Raw genomic sequence first — 19,243 nt, 5'->3', positions numbered from 1 at the left:
TATTTGATTCACCTTTTATTGTTTATTTTATTTATTTTTTATTTTCACTTGCTAGATACGGGACAGACTTGAATGAGGAAAAGAAAAGGGAGAAAGGAAGAGGGGGGGAAAACAGCGGAGAAGAGGGACGGGGATAAAGGGCAAAAAACCCCAAAAACCAACTAAATAAGCAGACAAAAAAATACATATATCAATCACCTGGATCACCTGTTGAGAAAGAAAAAAGAAAACAAGCAGAAGAAAACGAGAGTAATACAATAAACAACATCACGATGATCTATGGGAATATAACTGTAAATACTAAATATTAAACATTATTGTGCAGCACGTAATATCGACAGCGCACAGTGTGCTTTGAGGTAGGAGCCAAAAAGGGTGTCGTTTGTGTGTGTGAGCACCCGTGTGTACACCTGTGAGCATGGACGCGCTTGTTTTTAAAAGGTTCCTTCATGTAATGATCTGCTAGAGGGTGTGGGGAGCCACAGCCCCGTCCTCCAGGGCTTGAAGCAGGTATAGAGGAGATCAAGACTCCAGACATCCAGAGGCCCCCAGAACACAAGAGACCAAGGAAGACCAACAGAGGGGCAGCTGCGCCACTATCCCAGAAAGAGCTGTCGCTCTGCTTTTGCTGCTATAAAATATCCATCTCACCGACTCGGAGTAACAACAAAATTGTGATCACACCACTGTTGTGTATTTGCTGACCTTGTAATTTACTGATGATTTCTATCACTATGTGCTTGGAATAATGTTGTGAAAGGGTCTCTGATGTTTTGGGTTTTTTTTCCATATTAACTCCAAGAGAATCTGTTGCACAGGTTCAAGCTCCCGGCTTTGCACAGGAGTTTGTGCTTTAACATGAACAGCTGGTCCAGCATCATCTGCTGGATGATAAAAACATAATGCAGGATTAACATGTCAGACTAAATTATCATATATATTAAACATTATTTGTTGGCTAAACTCAAATAGGTTGTTGTGGATTTTGCACTTCACAGGCTTTTAAAAATGACAGCCACTGCAGATTCCCATTGGATCCAAATTAAGGATGCCACTTGCAACATTCCCATTATCAGACTTGGAGAAACACTAATCCTGTTTAAACAGGGATTAGCATGTATTTCCGCCTGAAGTTCTCTGCAACTAAATGAGGAATTAACAAGCTTCATACAAAATAACACATTTTCACACTGTAACAAATAACATTTGGGACATCTGGGGCACTAAAGTCCATTTTTACACCGAAATCTTGATTCAAACAGTCAGTCAGAAACACCAGAGTGCACACATACAGATGAGCCTAAAAGCTGTAAGGGCTGCTGGCAGAGAGTCAAGACCTAGTATTAACAGTTCACCCCCAAACCAAATTACCATTATTATTTTTATGTTTGTCTGGCCTGCAGTGCTATTTATGCACTGTCCAGGCACGAGTTGCCAAGTTTTGTGGTTATCAGCTGTAGAGATGTCTGCTTTCACTGGGATATAATGGAACCAGATGGCACTTGCCTTATGGCAAGCATCAAAAAAATCATTTGAAAGCCTCAGCAGAATGTCTCTTTTCAGAAATCATAGATGGAATTTTTCTTCTGCGGAGTGATACAGTTTCTGTGAGCACTACAGCCCGGGGATTATTTGGATTATGTGGCGAACCCTTTAATACAGAGGAACAGTAATGAGTTTGCAGTGTGCATTATTAAGATGTACAAATTAGGAGAAGTGTACCACATCAGCAGCTGTTAAATAAAACTCAGCATCTCTGTCTGATGTCTAGAAACATGGCAGCTATTGCCACCTGTACGGCATGTCTGTTGCTGTGACAAGGACCACAAGGCTGATCTGTTTCTCTGTATTGAGAATCAGCCCCGAGCAGCAGAGGATCAGCCAGCGACATAAGGACAGGACAAACGGAGCCACGAGCCACCCCAGATATACTGTATCTAAGTGGTGTTGTCACCAGATGATTTGTAGATGGAGTCCCTGAAGCAATTTGGAAAACACAAGCGAAGAATTGGAATGAGCGCACACGATCACTGCCAGCTGTTCACATATGAAGTGGGTGCACGGGTAAAATTAAAAATTAAATATGTTTTCCTTCCAACTGTAGACACCCTATCTAAAATGTACAAATAACAAAAACTCACCATTTAGCAATAACAAGAGGCTCTTTGTTGTGTTTTATTTTAAGCTGTTTGTTCAACTAATCCTTATTGGCTGCTTTATACATTAATTAGGACTTCAATCAATAAAGGAGATTAATACATGGACACACACTCACACACTTTCAGACAAGCCAGAGAGTCTGAAACAAAACAATAATAGCAATTAATCAAGAAATTTTACAAACCTTACTTTACAACAAAATTAGGAGCCCAAATGGAAACATGCAGCCTTTATGAGATCTTTTAATCTATAAAGACAGAGACAAGGCAACATTGCTGTCAAGCAAAAAAGTTGATGTAATCTCCTATTCAGGCAGTCTAATTCATGCAGCCTATAGCAGGGAAACAATGGTCGTCCGATGAATGCCAAACAATTAGTCTAGACCTTTATTAATTATTTAAACATAAGGATTTCTTTCATCTACTGGGTCACGGTCGGTACGTTAGAGATGCATGATATCAAATTGCCATGCTACAAGGGAGAAACCTCAATATGTCTTTAAAAAGCACGGAGAAAATTACATTCAGTAAACGATAAGGTGCTAAGCGACCAAGAGAAAGGCTATGGAGGCATTTCACGCAAAATAGACTACTTAGGTGTCCTGATGACTCTGTGTTGCTAAAGTCCCAGTTATTACTTATCATTCCAGTTAAAAACCATTGCAATATAAATAGATGTTTTTTTATTATTATTAGTTTTTATTATTGGTCTTAACTAGGAAACACAAGGACGTTGCTAAAGACATTGTCACTACTAATGGACCATATAGAAAAACCAACTGCATGTATGCCTGTATTACTGTAACATCACTAATCAGGGTGGCACTGTGGTGTAGAGCTAAGCACTAACATCTCACAACAGAAAGTTACCAGATTCAAACATGCAAACATGCTGGGCGACTGAGTTTGCACGTTCTCTCTGCATGTGCCTTTGTCTGATTCTAAAGTAGCTGTAGGTGTCTGTCTGTTTGTGTTACGCCTGTGATGGACTGGCGACCTGCCCAGGGTGTACCCCGCCTCTCACCCAACGACAGCCGGGAGAGGCTCCAGCTCCCCCGACTACCCTATGAGGAGTAAATCTGGTAAAGCTAAAGGTACGGTTTTCTGTGGTACTCCCAGCATAACTTAAAGAACATTTGACTCTTTGTAATAAAGACTACAGTCTGCAGTGCTTTGAGCACTTCTGCTACTTTTAGATCGCTCCCTGGAAGTCACATTTTCATTTGCGTTTCTGCATCTCTGATGTATGCTGGATCTTCTCCACTGTGTTTAAAATGCGACTTGAATTTCTGCCCGGGACGAAATTGCAAAGAGCCAAATCTGGCAAATCAAACTAAACTTGCACTTTGAACGAGTGCAATGCCATGCAACAACAGTTCTGCAGATTCTTCTCACTGAGGAGTTTTCAGTTGAAATTAGCACTGACAGTCTAACCCCGGGGAACTGAGGACCACCTGGCCCTGCACCTGACCTGATGTGCTGCTGGGGCCTGGATCTTATTATCACTGATGGTCCTAAACATGAAAGTTGGGTCAGCTGGACATGAACGCTCACTGCAATAGTCCAGATGTGCTTCTGCAAGTGGTTAGTATATAAGGAAGGACTCTAAAAACAACAGCAGGACTGAAAAGTGGTGCAGAAGTGCACAAGGAGATGAGTTCAAAGAGGATAGAAGCAAAATTCAAACCAGGGGTATTTTTTGCTTTTGATCTCATAAAGAAATCAGCTGAAGATCTCCAAATGATGTCTGATGCCCAAACTAAATAGCTAGTTGTTTATTTGCCTGACCCAGAACATGAGAAAGAAAAAGCTTTATCTTGGGGTAAACACACATTGTAGATAATCAGTTCACCCACCCTCTACTTGGTAAAAAAAAAATAGAAGTAATAATTGTCTATAACCCTGTTTAAAACTCTCCCCAAAGAGACTGTTGCTGCTGAATGGAACACATGCAAGCAAGGTTTCACTTCACCATGATTAAAGGAGGAGAATATATTCACTTTAATAGGCTGCGATGACCCTCAGGGGTTTCCATCATGGGTAAAGCTGTAAACTAAAGTGGAACAACTTACACAATGAAACACCATCAAAAATCCCTGACGGGCAAAAACTCGCATCTGCAAGACACAAAAGTAGGCATGCAAACAATCTGCAAGCTGTTGAATAAACACACACAATCGCATATGCAAGCAAGAATGAGACAAATCTCAGCGTGTCAAAAATCTCTTTCAAAACATCCACAACATAGTACTGACACTTTCAGCCACCAAAGTTCAGAAAATGAATTGAATTTTACTCATGTGGAGAAAAGTCAAAGCCAGCACATTTTCTAGCGATCACAGTGCTTGTTGGGGGAACTGAAGTGTGTGGGCCACAATCAGTAAATCCTTCAGAACAGCCGACCAGAAATGCTCTGATGGGATTTTCTTTAAGTTATCGCTTTATAGACTTGATTGAACACATGTGCACACAGACTCTCACACCACTAACACGAGTACAGGCGCAGAGCCACATACAGACATACCATAAACTGGTGGACACAGGCACACGCACTCCCACATACAACTGCATGCGCGCACACACACAGACAGTACTGCGAGTGCACACACTGTTAGAATGAGCATCTTAATAAATGTCATAAAGCTGCTGTGGAGCGTAAAAGTCATAATATACCAGCACAGGCTTTTCCAAGAAACAGTCAAGCCTGGCTGGTTCTGCGTACAGCACATTATTATTACTCACTGCTGTTTCCACGCCGTTATCACTGCATATTTAGAGTCCTAATAAAAAGAAAACCAAAATGAGCTATGATTCTTAATTATACTTTTTTATAGATATAAAAAAGGTGGAAATGTCTTTTCTCACAAAAAAAAACTGAGGCTCTGTAAACTGACACTGCTCAGGGGGGAAACCCAATCAAATTGTATCAGATTATGGTTTTTGTTATTGTTCTAAATCTCTCTGATAACCTTTATAGTGAACACACTTAGAGCTGCATAATATTTATTTTATTTGTCTGTAATATATCTTTCGCTAGGTTGTCTAATTAATTGATAACACCCTATACTGTATACTGTGCAGTGTACAAGGAGACCGGCTGACATTCAGACTGCTTCACCATTTAAATTCAGCCTCTGTGTCCCTTTGAAGGATCAACAATTGTCTTCAGCGCTTTGATTCAGTTCTTCACAAACTAAGTTAACCTTTGCTGAACTGAGGTTGACTTTACAAAAGGTTTCCAGCTTAAACACTGTGAGGAAAGTTGAGCATTCATTAAACTGACAAAACAAGATGCATCCAGTACTGTGTAACTGAAGCTGAAATCTGCACACCAGAATTATTCAATATATAGGAAAACTTGTGTTACAGCACTTATTGCTCCTTGTAATACTTTCTAAACACTTCATGATTTATTTGGACACAACAGAGTTTCTCAAATCTGCTAAAATAAATGTCAGTTAGTCGATATGTCGGTGAGTCTAGCATGGAAGTGAATTAGTTTATGTAAGTCCGGCAGCATAGTCACCAGAATAAAAAGGCTTGTGGTGCCTTCTTACCATGGGATCTTTCTTAACAACCCTGCACCACTTGTACCTCACTTCATTAAGTACACCTTACTAGCACTGGATTAGTCCCTCTGTTGCCTTCAGAGGTCCTTGTATTCTTCATGACATAGATTCAACGAGGAGCTGGAAACATTCCTCAGATGACAGCATCACACAGTTTTGTCAGCTGCACATCCATGATGTGAATCTCCTGTTCCACCACATCCCAAAGGTGCTCTACTGGACTGAGATCTGGTGACTGTGGAGTCCATTTGAGTACAGTGAACACATTGCCATGTTCAAGAAACCAGTTTGAGATGATTTGAGTTTTGTGACATGGTGTGTTATCCTGCTGAAAGCAGCCATCAGAAGATGGGTAGACTGTGGTTACAAAGGGATGGATATGGTGGGCAACAGCACTCAGGTAGGCTGTGATCAAAGCTCAGCTGTGGCCCAAAATGTGCAAAGTGAAAACGCACCAGCCTTAAGCATTGATACAAGGAAGGAAGGACCCATGTTGTTTCTGACCCTACCATCTGAATGTTGCTACAGACGGAGAGACTCATCCAACCTGGCAACCTTCACACAAAGCCTATGTATATAGCTTTGTCAGTTTCATGTTCTTAGCTGACAGGAGTGACACCTGGTGTGATATTCTGCTACTGCTTCTAGGTCTGACGTGTTGCATGTTCAGAGATGCTCTTCTGCATACCTTGGTTGGAACAAGTGGTTATTTGAGTGACTGTTGCCTTCCTATCAGCTCAAAGCAGCCTGACCATTCTCCTCTGACCTCTAACAACAGCTTTCTGGATATTTTCTCTTTTTCAGATCATTCTCTGTAAACAATAGAGTTGGTTGTGTAGGGAAAATCCCAGTAGATCAGCAGTTTCTGAAATACTCTGGCCACCTGGCACCAACAACCATTCGAAATCGCTTAAAAAAAATCACCTTTCTTCTGATGCTCAGTTTCTTATCTTGCATAAAAAAATAACTTTACTCCAACAAGCCTTTCTTTAAAATTATTTTGCATGTGTGTCTTGCTTGGCAACCACAATATGCCTGACAGTCAAGAACCTTTTTCATTATCCTTTATTCATCCAGGTACAAGTCTCATTGAGATTAAAATCTCTTTTCCAAGAGAGACCTGGCCAAGAGGGCAGGTTTTTACACTTTACAAACTCTTTATTTGATTACCTCCCTGCTGAGTTCATAGAGGTATAAAACATCAGGAAAAAAAGATGTGAAATTTTCACTTTTTATCCTTACAAATGGGTTGCCAGATTCGGTAATAAAATCTTGCATCCATCCACATTATTCATTGCTTCCTGAGCCAGCAGCACACTGCAGCAGACCTACTCTCAGGTTATACTCAGTAAAAAGCCTTTCCGTTCCAGTTTGTTTTCTGTTTTATTTGAGATTCGCAAGTTTAAGTTGATGATATTTGTTAATGATCTTTGTTTTTACTCTTTAGCTCACTTAACTACAGCATGTGGAATAAAGAACATAAGGAATTAAGGAGATGACCTTTGGTGAGTTCATAAAAAGTACAGAAAGAAGAACATGGTTTAAATTCTATTTTGCCTCCGGTGCTATCCTTTAAACCAGTCCCCAAACAGAACAAAAAACAGGAGCTCCACAGCGTCCTGCCACATTATTCTGACATCTGCCTTTTGCAACACCACCCTACTTCCCACAGCTTTGGGCCAACTTCTGCACAAACCTGCTAACTACTAGCCAAACGGCAGGAAAATTTGAAAAATTGTGACACAAACCTTCAATTTCAGAATAAAGCTGTGCCTCACTACTACAGCCATCATGTTTCAATTGCTGCAACTTTTACCTTGAGGCACAATGGTCCTCATTTCTGGTTTGTGTCATACTTACTAGTGCTTAGCTAGTTAGCGAGCCACTCTGCTAGGAGTTGTGCAGCACTGCAAGCAATTTGACAGAGTGACTCCCAGTAACCATTCACTAATTATTTGGGGAAAACATATTTTTCCCGAGCAACCTGTTGTTGCCAGATGGTCATTGACCATTTCTATACCTGCTTGAATGGGCTTTAGTAATCAGTTTGATACTGACGGCTATCAACCTTAACCAACTATTTGCAAGAAGTCAAGGGATACATATTTTTCCTTCACAACTGTTCGCTAGCTGGCCTGTGTGACTTGGTCCTTAGCTGAACACCTAAAAAAAGGATTAATATTAAGATGTACCATGTTATTACACGTTGCATCCAAATATATTCTATTTTTTCATGTTTTTTTCTCATTGCAGCACAGTTATTCACCACCTCATGGTGGAAGTTCATTGTTTCAAGTTTTCCCACTGCATCAGTCTGCACCTGCTGATATCCAGTGAAGGGCATGGGGATAATTACAGTCTCTTCAGACATATAAGGTATTAAGGTTCCCATCATAAGGTTTAATTTCTTAAGTGTATTTGTATTTGCCAGGTGTTCATACCACATCTTTATCTGAAGAAGTGAATGTGATAAATTAAGTTTCAGATAAAAAGTGCTTGCTAAGTGATATGAAAAGAATAATGCTGTGCTGGGTGATTAAACACTAATGAACCCTATAATCCATTTTCACAAACAAAATTACATCATTAAAATGCAATATCTACTGGGATTCTGTTGACCTATTTGCCAGGCAATGTAAGCAATTTAAAAAATTCTAATCTGGCTCAAAAACAGTGCAAAGTTTTGTTAAAGAAAGCTTATGATGTATATCATACCATACCTTAAAGCACACACTCACTTATACAACATCAACCCTTTCCAACACCAGCAAACTACGGGAGAAATGGGGATAATTATAGAGGGATTATAGAACCAAGACAAAAGAAGGGGGTCATTTAGTAAAGCCACAATTAGTGTGCACAAATGTATCTCCATGCAGATGTCTGCAGAACTAATCACATGTTTCTTTAGAGGGAAACAAGCTGTGCTCACTGAATACTGTGGATTTGCACTAACATGTGGAACTGGAGCATGATAGAGAGGTGGACAGATGCAGGAAGAGATAAGGGAAAATAAAAAATATATTTGAACACACACACACACACACACACACACACACACACACACACACACACACACACACACACACACACACACACACACACACACACACACACACACACACACACACACACACACACACACCGACTTCATCATTGCTCCTGTTAGTGGGTGGGATATATTAGGGAGCAACTGAACATTTTGTCCTGTGTTGGAAGCAGGAGAATGCTATCTCTAAAGTATCTCCAAAGTATCTCCAAAGCTGAAGGTCATGTTGTGTATTCCTGGTCTAAGGAAGAAACAGCTGTGATCCAACCACAGGGTCATTGGCAGACAAGGCTCATTGATGCATGTAGGGAACAAAGGCTTTGATGCAACAGATGAGCTGTTCAAATTGTAGAAAAAGTTCTGATATAAAGGTGACAGAATACACAGTTCATTGCTGTTTGTTTGAAATGCGGCTGAGTAGCCACAGACCGGTCAGGTTACCCAAGCTGACCCCTGTTCACTGCAGAAACTGCCAATAATAGACACTAACTGAAGTATGGAGTAATGGAAGAAGATTGCCTAGCCTGATGAATCATTTGTTTTGTTTCTTTTTTTTTACATTGGGTTCATGTGTGTCACTTACCTGGGGAACACCTGCACTATAAGCAGCAGCAAGTGGAGCCAGTTGGATGCTTTGGGTGATGTGATGAAAACTTTGGGTCCTGCCTACCCAAGCATTATTGCAGACCATCTACTCCCTTTCATAGAAACAGTATCCTCTGATGGGGGATAATGCCCCTGTCACTCAGCAGAAATAGTTTGAGGGGCACAACACAACCTCAGATTTCCCCAGATCTCAATTGTGCATCTCTGGGATGTGTTGGACAAACAAGACCAGTCCATGGAGGCCTGGTCTGGAACTTACAGGACTTAAAGGATGTGGTGCTAACATCTTGTTGCCAGATACCACAGCTCACTTTCAGTGGAGGCCATGTCTCAAAAGGTTACGGCCGTTTTGACAGCAAAGGGGGGTTTAAGAGTTTGCACGTGTAATCCACCAGCAGGCAATAAAGCCATGCCAAGAAATGTGACATGTGAGCAGTACTGATTCTTTTAATTTCAGTAATGAGTCCAGTTTTTAATGTCGGTCTCAAATCCAAAGATGCAGTTTCCAGGTGTAAGTTTTCAAGGAGAAGAAGACTTTCTCTACATGAAGAGATGAATGTTAAAGCCTTCAGATGCTAAGAAGGGCTTTACAATGATGCTGTGGGTTTAAACTACAGCTGCCTTTTGTGCATTGCTTGAGGATGAGTGCAGCGAAACATAAGGGGTCAAGCCTCTCCACAGAAAGATCTTATTCTATCAGCTTTGATGTCGACACATTATAAACTGGATGTGAAACGAGAGACGGAAGAAACAAATCCATCTTCTTCGTATTAAAGAATTAACCGAGGGAGGTTTTTCACTCAGTCTGTGATGAATACCTGTCTCAGTCTGTGATTTTTATACCTTCCTCGCTGTTCACTCATCACACCCACTCACACTGTCGGGTGGTCTTTTAACACCTTCCACCCCACTCGCACTTTCAGTCTCCCTTTAATTCATCCGTGCTCTCCTCAAGAATCACTGTTATTATTCTGGATGTTTGCTGTTGTCACAGTGCATGTGTTCTCACATGTTGTATGCAGTTTCCAGCGTGTGCAGTTGTAATGGGGAGATTCATGCTAACCCAGTAACTCAGAAATTCAAATTTACACTTAGTGCCTGATCTGTTCAAGCTGCAATCACTGAATTTGTGATACGATCATGTGGGCTCATGTGAGTATTAGGGCCAGATTTTTCTTCAAGGTGAAAACAATACCATCTATGCTATTGCAAGCTGGAAATCACAATACAGCATCCACACACACAATATGCATTATTGAATCCACATTCTGCAACTCAGCTTGCACAAACCAGTTGCCTCTTTCAAATACAGCCACAAAACATCCACCAAGTAAAAATCTTGCATGCATTAGACAAACCCACACAACAGAGGTTCCTGCAGTTATCCACATCTCCATGGAGACGGAAGTCAATTACTGTATATGGCCTTCATATAGAAACGCAGACACACACACACCCTCATACACACACAGTTCATCTCCCCCAACACTACATATGCAGATATGGTCGGGAACATCTCTTACTCATTCATCAGCATGCATAAAGGACATTATTGTTTCTTGATTATTTCCTTGTACTATTTCTAGTTTCAAAGCTTCAGCTTGTAGATTACAATAGCCCTCATCCAAAACACATTGCAGGTTCACACTTTTCTCTTTTCTGGATGGACAGCAGGATTTGATAATGTGATAATCAGGACATGATCACTTTTTAATCTTCCTCTTAGACAAACATTGGCAGCTGATTGATTGGCTTGCTTAGCAGTAAACACTGCTGCCGGGAACTGAACCCAAATCTCTCAAATGTTTATGCCTCTGCTGAATTGCAAGATACAGTCAGATAAAGATTTTACATCTGTATACCACCTTAATATTTTTTAGATAAAAGTATCAATATGTGATTGAAGTGCAGACTGACAGCATGGGCTTCACAGTGCAAAAGAAGAATAATCCAAACCTTCCTGCAAAAGCAACTAAAGAGTTTCTCAAAGCAAAGTAACGGGATGTTCTTTAAAGGTCAACACAGCTTGTAATCTGTGTTCCACATGGGCACACAGCCAATCAATCAATCAATCAATTACAGTCTCTTGATATCAACTCATTATGTGTGTAGGGTAAGACCAAGGAGCTGCCAAATGGCATCAGGACAAGACCTGCTAGAAAGAGTCCTTCAGGAAGAAGCATGGTGAGAAGGGGAAAATTGCTGGTGCAATTATTCGGAAATGGAAGACGTACAGAATTGCCATCAATCACCCTCGGTCTGGAGCTCAAGGACCCTCGGTCAAGGATGATCATGAAAGGTGGTATATCAACCCAAAATTGCACAGGAGGAGCGTGTCAATAACCTGTAGGCATCTGGGAGAACAGTCACATAGAACACAATCGGTAACACACTTACACTGTAATGGATGAAATCTCGCAGCACCCTGCTCCAGCACCTGCTCAAAAAGGCACATGGACAGACCTGTCTTCAGTTTACCAGTGGACATCTAAATAAACAAAGGCTTGAGAGAAAGTGCTGTGGTCAGATGACCACCACCTAAAAGATTTAGAGAGTTTCTGCAAAGAGGAGTGGGACAAATTCCTTCCCAAGACGTGCAACTACAAGAAGCATCTTAGCACTGTGTTTGCCAACAAGGGATTCTTCACCATGTCACGGTTTCCTTGAGAATAAAACACTTTCACTCAGTGCCGTACAAATCCACTACCCAACTTGGAGTTCTGAAAGTTGACACAGTACGCGCATTACACGCTTATGCTGCAGGGACTTGCCGATCACATTTTCGGCCCACTCTAAAGCATACCGTTCTTTTTGACTCTAATAGGAACCACGATTTATAAAATGAACATTCTGTTGTATTCATTAAGAGTTCAAAACCCGCAACTTATTAGGAATGTGTTTGAGGTCATATATCACAGAGCCTGAAGAGTTGCTTTCTAATAGAGATCTAAACATTAGACTTCTTTTGAATCCTCTGCTGTAGTAAAAATAAATAAATAAAAATGTAGTTTTAAAGCCTTTCCACATTGGCTTCATCTTTTAGACCCTGAAGCAACATCCATCTTTTATATGAAGTCTTTGGCGAGCTGACCTCTTCAATGCCCTTCTAGTTTTTACTCTAGTTTTCACTCTAGTTCTGAACTATTCCCTTCACCAGCACAAAGCCATGCTAGAGGTGTGCTGTCAGTGCTGCTTGTTTGTCTGTTAAAAGATTATGCAACACCTTTCTGTCTGAAATCCATGAAATCTGGTGAAGAGGTGGAGCAATGACCAGGCAAGAAAACAACATCACCTTCTTTAAAACTGGAAAAACTGAGATTTTGCCTTGGCGGCAGTGTGCTTTTTTAAAGTGGGGCATTTGTTGAATTGAAGTTAAACACAATAATTCACTCTGTGTTTCACAGACAGTGTTCTAGGAACAGAGTTTGTTTATATTATAAATAATCTGTAATTATTAATTTTTAATACTGAACAACTGATAAAGTATTATAAACTGCCAAAGGAAAAATAATTTAAAAAAATGCACATCATGGTTTTCTCGCCTCCATTCATATTGTTCGTTTTGTCTGAATAATACTCCAAAATCTGACCACATTCAATTTACTGCGGTGGTTCTGAAAGGTCAAATGTACACAACATAAGTTGAATAAAACACAGTAGAAACAAAAAAAATTGCTGCAAAAGCTCAGCAAAAAAACAAAAAACAAAAACAAAATCCCCTGAAACACAAACGAAGTGTTTTTGGGGAGACAACAATGGGACAGAACAGCTGCAGAAGTGACAAGCTAACATCAAACGGCTAACGCTAAACATGTGTCTGAAGTATTACATGAATCACGCAATTAAAAACACATTAGCTTGCATCTTTTTCCACTCACAACAATCAACACACATGAATCCTCTGATTCTTTTAAGTCTCAGTTCACTCCTTCACGTGTTTTAGTTTCTGTCACTTCCACAGCTGGTCCATCACATTATTGTCTCCCCAAAAACACTTCAGATGTGTTCTGCAAAATTTTGTTTAAACTGGAAAAAGGGTGACATAAATGGGTTAAATTTAAACTGTAAATGACCAAAAATCATGCAGATGTTTTACGCTACAACGACACATCAAAGTGAGATTTCCCCATGTAGAAAAGTATGTTAGTGTGTTCGTGCGTAGAGATGATTCGAGAGCCTTTCCTGCTCAGTCATCAGCAAAATGTGTAAAGCACAAGTGTGCTGAAGTTAACATGTCTGCATTTCACGAGTGACTTAATATCATACTGGGCATGTGAATTTGAGTCCGCCATGCAGATAACATGACATCATTCACAGGCTACAGCAGAATTGAGTAGCATCCATTCACCATGGTAATAAGTAATGCCACTGTTCTCTGTACAGGAAGTGAAACGAAGAGACAAAGTGAGAGAAAGAAGATCAAACAGAAAGGCATAAAAGAGAACAGAAACTCATCTGAAGTCAGGATAAAAAGAACATCTGCAAAGAAAATACTGCGAATGAATTAGTGTGCCCACCTCTAATTGAAAAAGGAAGCCATCTATCATTTGTGTAGTATTTCATACAGGCACCAAAGAACAAGCACCCTGACGCACGCTGCAAATCAGGCGGGCTTACACATAGTAATGTGCGAGACATCGTTGAAGCTGAGGATTTGCTCAGGCTCAGTAATAATCAGTCTAACACCTTCCCTCACTTTCGATCTCTCAGTCATGTTTTTACGTCTCTCTGCATCACGATCTGATGGTAATTCGGCGCAGTTTCCATGTCATGTCAGCAAAATGTCGAACCTGATGTACGGGAGACAAAAAGAAGCCAACCCTGTTTTCAAAAGCTGAATGTTAATGTTGTCATTACAATACGCCAGAGATCAAAGCATGGCAGGCAGCAGGTTGGTTGCCGAGTGATGTGCTCAGAGGTTTTTATCGCCTTTGATTTTAAACTTCCACACTTATTTGAGCGCAAAGCTCTAAATCATTAACATTTTCCCAGGATCTGTGATTTGCAATAGAGAGAAAAAGAGGGGAAGTCATGTGGAGAAATTACTAGAGCCCACAAGAACTGCTTCTGACTGTTGTGTGAAATAAAGGTGCAGTTCAGCTCACATACCAATGATAGAAACATATTGCAATGCCAGGCGTAGCTGTACTCACAGCCAGCAGCAGTAAAAACACCAGCTATTCTTGTTATGTTTAAGGCAATAAAAGTAACAAATGTTTTGTAGAGTAAATACAGTTTTTGCTTGCACTCCCTAAAGCTGTTAAAAGCACAATTACTTTGAAATAGCACACTTATAAGCTTACACCAGCTATTTAAGCAGTTGCACATGCTTTCGCAGTTAAATACTAACAAAAATTCTCTCTGCACTCACATAATGTCAAGTAAATTGTTTCAAAGCTAACACCGTAATATATCTAAAACCAAGCACATTGCACATCGTCTCAGTATGACCGCCTCCCATTTCATGAAACATGGCTGCACTTTTCTTTTCTTGTTATTTAAGACACAATAACTCTTGCAGACAGATCGGGGGGACAGTGTGATGCAGCCAGGAGGCTTTGACAGCAGGCTTCTCACCCTGCATACTATCCTGGTTAATGCTCAACAGGAATGAACAATTCACAACTGTTTTAAAGTATCCTGTACCCTTTAAATTAAAGATGTTTTGATTTAATATTTAATATGGCAGGTGGAACAAAGGTTAGGGTAGAGTAGTCCTCAAGTTGTTGAAGATGGATGAGTGGGATTTAAAAGTTCAATTCGGGATCAAAATGCAAAGCTTACTGCTGCATTAGGGAGCAATTAAGTGCTCGTATACTGCATTTTGCTCACATTTTTGTAAGTGTGCTGTTGTGAAATATGTCTTGTCATAAGACAAGATCAAGCTTATTTAAAAGTTAACTGGTGGCAGAGTGGTCCAAGTTCTTACTGGGGTTGATCACAATTTCCACCATCATTGCTGTATTATTAAATCACATATTTTGTCTTCTTACACCTGGAACCATAATTTGAGCAAATCTGATTTGCAAATCTGATTTACCTGTTCACCGGTTTAAGTCCACATTAAACAGGTAAAAAGTAAATGCATGTTGAAAACAACAGAGGCTGTATATACAGTATTTTTTTAAGAACCCATCTTTTAAGGTGTCTTATAAAATACTGTTTTTCATCTCTCAAATACTGAATTATGCACTCGATTTGACAAAGATCAAGGTGAAGTATACACAGTTTGATTTATGGCTGCTGCTAGCAGGGACAAATGGTGCCATGCACAAATGTATATAACTTCACATTTCCTGACCAGCGGGGCCACAATCACAGTTAAACCTGGAAAATGCAGCAAAAGAGCTGTCAGGAGATGTAGTGTGAAAGAGACAGGCATCCTGAGGGGATCAGCTGTTACACATACACACACACATAGAGCATTTTGGCTGATGGACATGTGGTTTCAACACTGGCATGGCTGTCAGGATGCAGAGAGTTTTAGCTGGAGGCGAGAGAGACAAACAGCTTTGTTCTGCTTTTTGGCACAATTTTCAACTTGTGTGGTTTGAAACAATGTCAAAGGAAGCGTAGTAATTTTTGCTTTTTGTCATACATCCCACTACAGCTTATACAGTGACAGTGTGTGTCCCCTCTGAAACTTACAGCACTTTCCACACCTGTATCTTCTATAATTAAGAGGAGAAGAGGGTCAAGAAGAGCACCAGCATATAACTCAATTGATTATTAATCAATGACCCTTTGATTATTCATGGTTTATATTTAACAGGCAAACATTTTATCCATTATGCAGTACTCTTCAAAAGTCTCACACTAGTCTTCATTTTTTTTATATTTTGCTGGGAAAATGTGAAATATGTGCAGCGATTTATTGAAACATGCACAAACATAGATGGATTTTTTTTTTTAAGAAGCAGCAATTCTAAAAAGTTTCAAAGTCAATATTTAGTATGAGCACCTTTATACCTTAACACTTTCTTAGGCAAAGCTAGCTGTAAGTAGTTTCTCCAGAGTGGAAAGTCTCTGAAAGTCTTCAGACTTCAGAAATTTGGAGAACTATTGCTTAATTATTAATTTAAAAGATTACAAAAGACAGACAAAAATAATGTCTGACTCAAAACTTTTGCACAAAACTGTATCTCTTCCTGGTTTACGTGAACTTGGTGCACGAACCTTCAAGAAATCAAGCAAACGTCCTGCTGCTGTTAGGATGGCAGAAGCATCAAAATTAGCTAAATGTTGCACTTTAACTCGAGAAACCAAAAACAGATTTAACAACTCAAAAGAGAACAACTTTGTGGTAATTGCTAAGAAGCCTGTTTCTGGGATGAAGGATTAATTACCATCTTCTAGAGGGACTAATGAATCCTTGGAGGATCAACACGCTGATAACCACGAGCACTAATAACACGGGTAGTGCGAATAAAGTCTTTTTCTTTGCTTACATGAGCTAAAACACAGTTGGACACTAAACAGAATAAGAACCTTAGCAATCCAAAAACACCTGCAATACTGGGCTACTTTACTTACACCAAAACAAAACACCAAAAACAATGACAAACCATCCGGGAACATCCCTTTTCTAAGTGGTTTCTGTCGTGTATCAGAGCTGCTTACAGAACAAAATGACTTTGTATCCATCAGATGTTAGTGACAATGGTATCTGCCTGTGAAGCTACCCTTTAAAAACATCTGGAAACTATTCTAATAATAGTCAAAAGATCTTTATTGATATATACCAAGGTGTCAAAACTTTTCATTAAATCTACAAGAGATGTCTCCAAATGTCATCTTTATGGGGGTAAAAGTTGACCATGCTATTCTCAACTCTGGTACATCTTGTTCTCTCTCTCCAAAGGTGTCAAATAGTGCTGCTTTATCACAGCAGTATGGATGCACAGACACTCCTATTTAACAGAACAACAGAATCTCCCTATGGTTAGGTTTAGGTGGTTTGGTTTTAAAATTCAACTTTTCATTGTTTTTTTTCCAAAAACAAAGAAAAAAGAAAAGGAAAAAAAGCCAAATTGTCAAATGCCCCGGACCAAATGCCCAAAAGTGACGAGCTGGGACTGGGCTCAGTATCTAGCATGCTACTGGGATCTAATTAAAGAATAACAATGAACGACAAAGTCAGCTGCCACTGACTGTGTGATATATTTTGCACGGCTACGCACAGCGAGTTGTTATTCTTATAAATTTTTGTCACATATGAGATAAAAGGTTTGAAGTCAGCGCCAGTTTCAGCTGCAGACCTGTCGCTATAATTAATATTAGCTCCTATCAGCGCCTTACAGGACGCTCAAGGACAGAGAAACAGTTCACAGACAATCACACTTTGTTATTCCTCCCACAGTTCAATATGATAAGCACCCATAGGGATTTACTTGTATAATTTGTACATTTGACACACCTCTTTCTTCTCTTTTTCATTTTTGCCTCTCTTTTTGCTTTTCTATGCTCCTCTAATCATCCCAGCATCACTTGAGCGATTTAAATAGCGGCTTTTGCTACCTTTGAAAAGACTTTAAGCCCACCCGTCAAACCCCCATGAAGGCTCCTTAGAAGAGATGTATTTTATTATTTAAATTATGCCATTTAGCAGCGATCTAGGGGAATATGAAAGTAAAGTAGTTGTGAGGCTTGTTTAGCTTTTTTAGGAGACATGTAACAAAAAAAATAAATAAATTATGAACCACAGTTTTCTCTTAGATCACCAGTTATGCTGAAATCAGTACCAATTAGTACAACATCTTCACCACCTACTCTTACATCAGCAACTTTTTAAGTAATTACAACGCCGAGCGCGCTTCCAGCAACATACTTTTAAGGAGCGCCGTCAGCATGTGCATAACACTGACTGATATGGACAACGCAAAGAGCAGCAACAAAAAACAGCAACACAAAACGCAGCCCACGTCTCCATAATTGGAGGTCTGACTGTGCTTCCTTAACTATGTCAAGTTTTCAAGCCGTATCCTTCTTCCTTTGCTTAATAGCACCCAACTGGAGATTTAGTGCCACCAGCTGTTTATCTCAGTCAGCTATTACTGATATTTGCATAATGGTTGTAAATGAGAACAGACATTAAACTGCATTGTTTTGGCAGTTTCGGGGAATTTGCTCAAACTTTGCACAATATTTGAATGGAAACCCGATAGAGCTTGCTGTTTATTCTGCTTTTATCGCATCGCATCATATCCCCCTCCATGTTTCCAACACAGTTATGTCTGTTAGTCCTCAGCTGGCTTCAGTTGACGTTTTCTGTTTACCCTCAGCTTGAGGTACTCGTTGTGTATCTGCGGGTTTTTTGGCGACCTTCTGGAGACAAGTAACTAGTCTGTTCGGACAGTTTACAGGCTGTGTTGGTTAAAGTCAGCTGTGACTGTGTTTCAGGTTAGAGTGAGCCTCAGGAAATGAGCGTTAGTCATGGCGATGTCCTCTAAAATGATGTTAAACAGGAGTGAGTGTGTGTGTGTGGATGTCTATTAAAGTGTTCCAAATTGAATGATGGCACTATAGAGTCGAGGACACAATTACCATAGCAACAAGCATAGATAATGCGTTGGTTAGGGCTGTTGAGTGTTTGTTGTTTGGTGGTTTTGGAGCGGGACCAGCAGGCAAAGAATTCCTTCCTTTATTCATTATCATCTTTCTCGTTTCACAGCTCCTCCGTAGAACGCCACAACACATGGACACTCTTTTTTTCCTTTTACAGAAGTTGCTAATCCGGCCTTTCACAACACTGTGCAAGCTCTCAGCAGGCAATGTACAGTAACTGAGCTGACACCAACCCTCTTCTGCCAAATTAGCAGTGTGTGAATTAGCTCATGCAAAAGCTTGCCCAGTTTTCACAA

General features: G+C 40.1%; 1 protein-coding gene and 1 long non-coding RNA gene across 4 annotated transcripts in view; both read right to left on the bottom strand.

Moving 5' to 3' along the window:
- Positions 1–19,243, bottom strand: part of kcnab1a (potassium voltage-gated channel subfamily A regulatory beta subunit 1a) — a 121,989-nt gene that overhangs the window by 47,930 nt on the left and 54,816 nt on the right. The gene's annotated exons all lie outside the window — the stretch shown is intronic.
- Positions 1,377–18,394, bottom strand: LOC146504207 (uncharacterized). Its single transcript, XR_014868869.1, has 2 exons — positions 11,821–18,394; positions 1,377–11,781 (listed from the first exon to the last, which is right to left on the bottom strand). It is a non-coding gene; the product is annotated as an uncharacterized LOC146504207 (long non-coding RNA).

The sequence above is a fragment of the Neolamprologus multifasciatus genome, chromosome 14 (genome assembly GCF_963576455.1).
Source record: "Neolamprologus multifasciatus chromosome 14, fNeoMul1.2, whole genome shotgun sequence".
Classification (NCBI taxonomy): Eukaryota; Metazoa; Chordata; class Actinopteri; order Cichliformes; family Cichlidae; genus Neolamprologus; species Neolamprologus multifasciatus.
The sequence above is the reverse complement of the archived record's forward strand: the minus strand, read 5'-3'. Positions and strand labels throughout refer to the sequence as shown.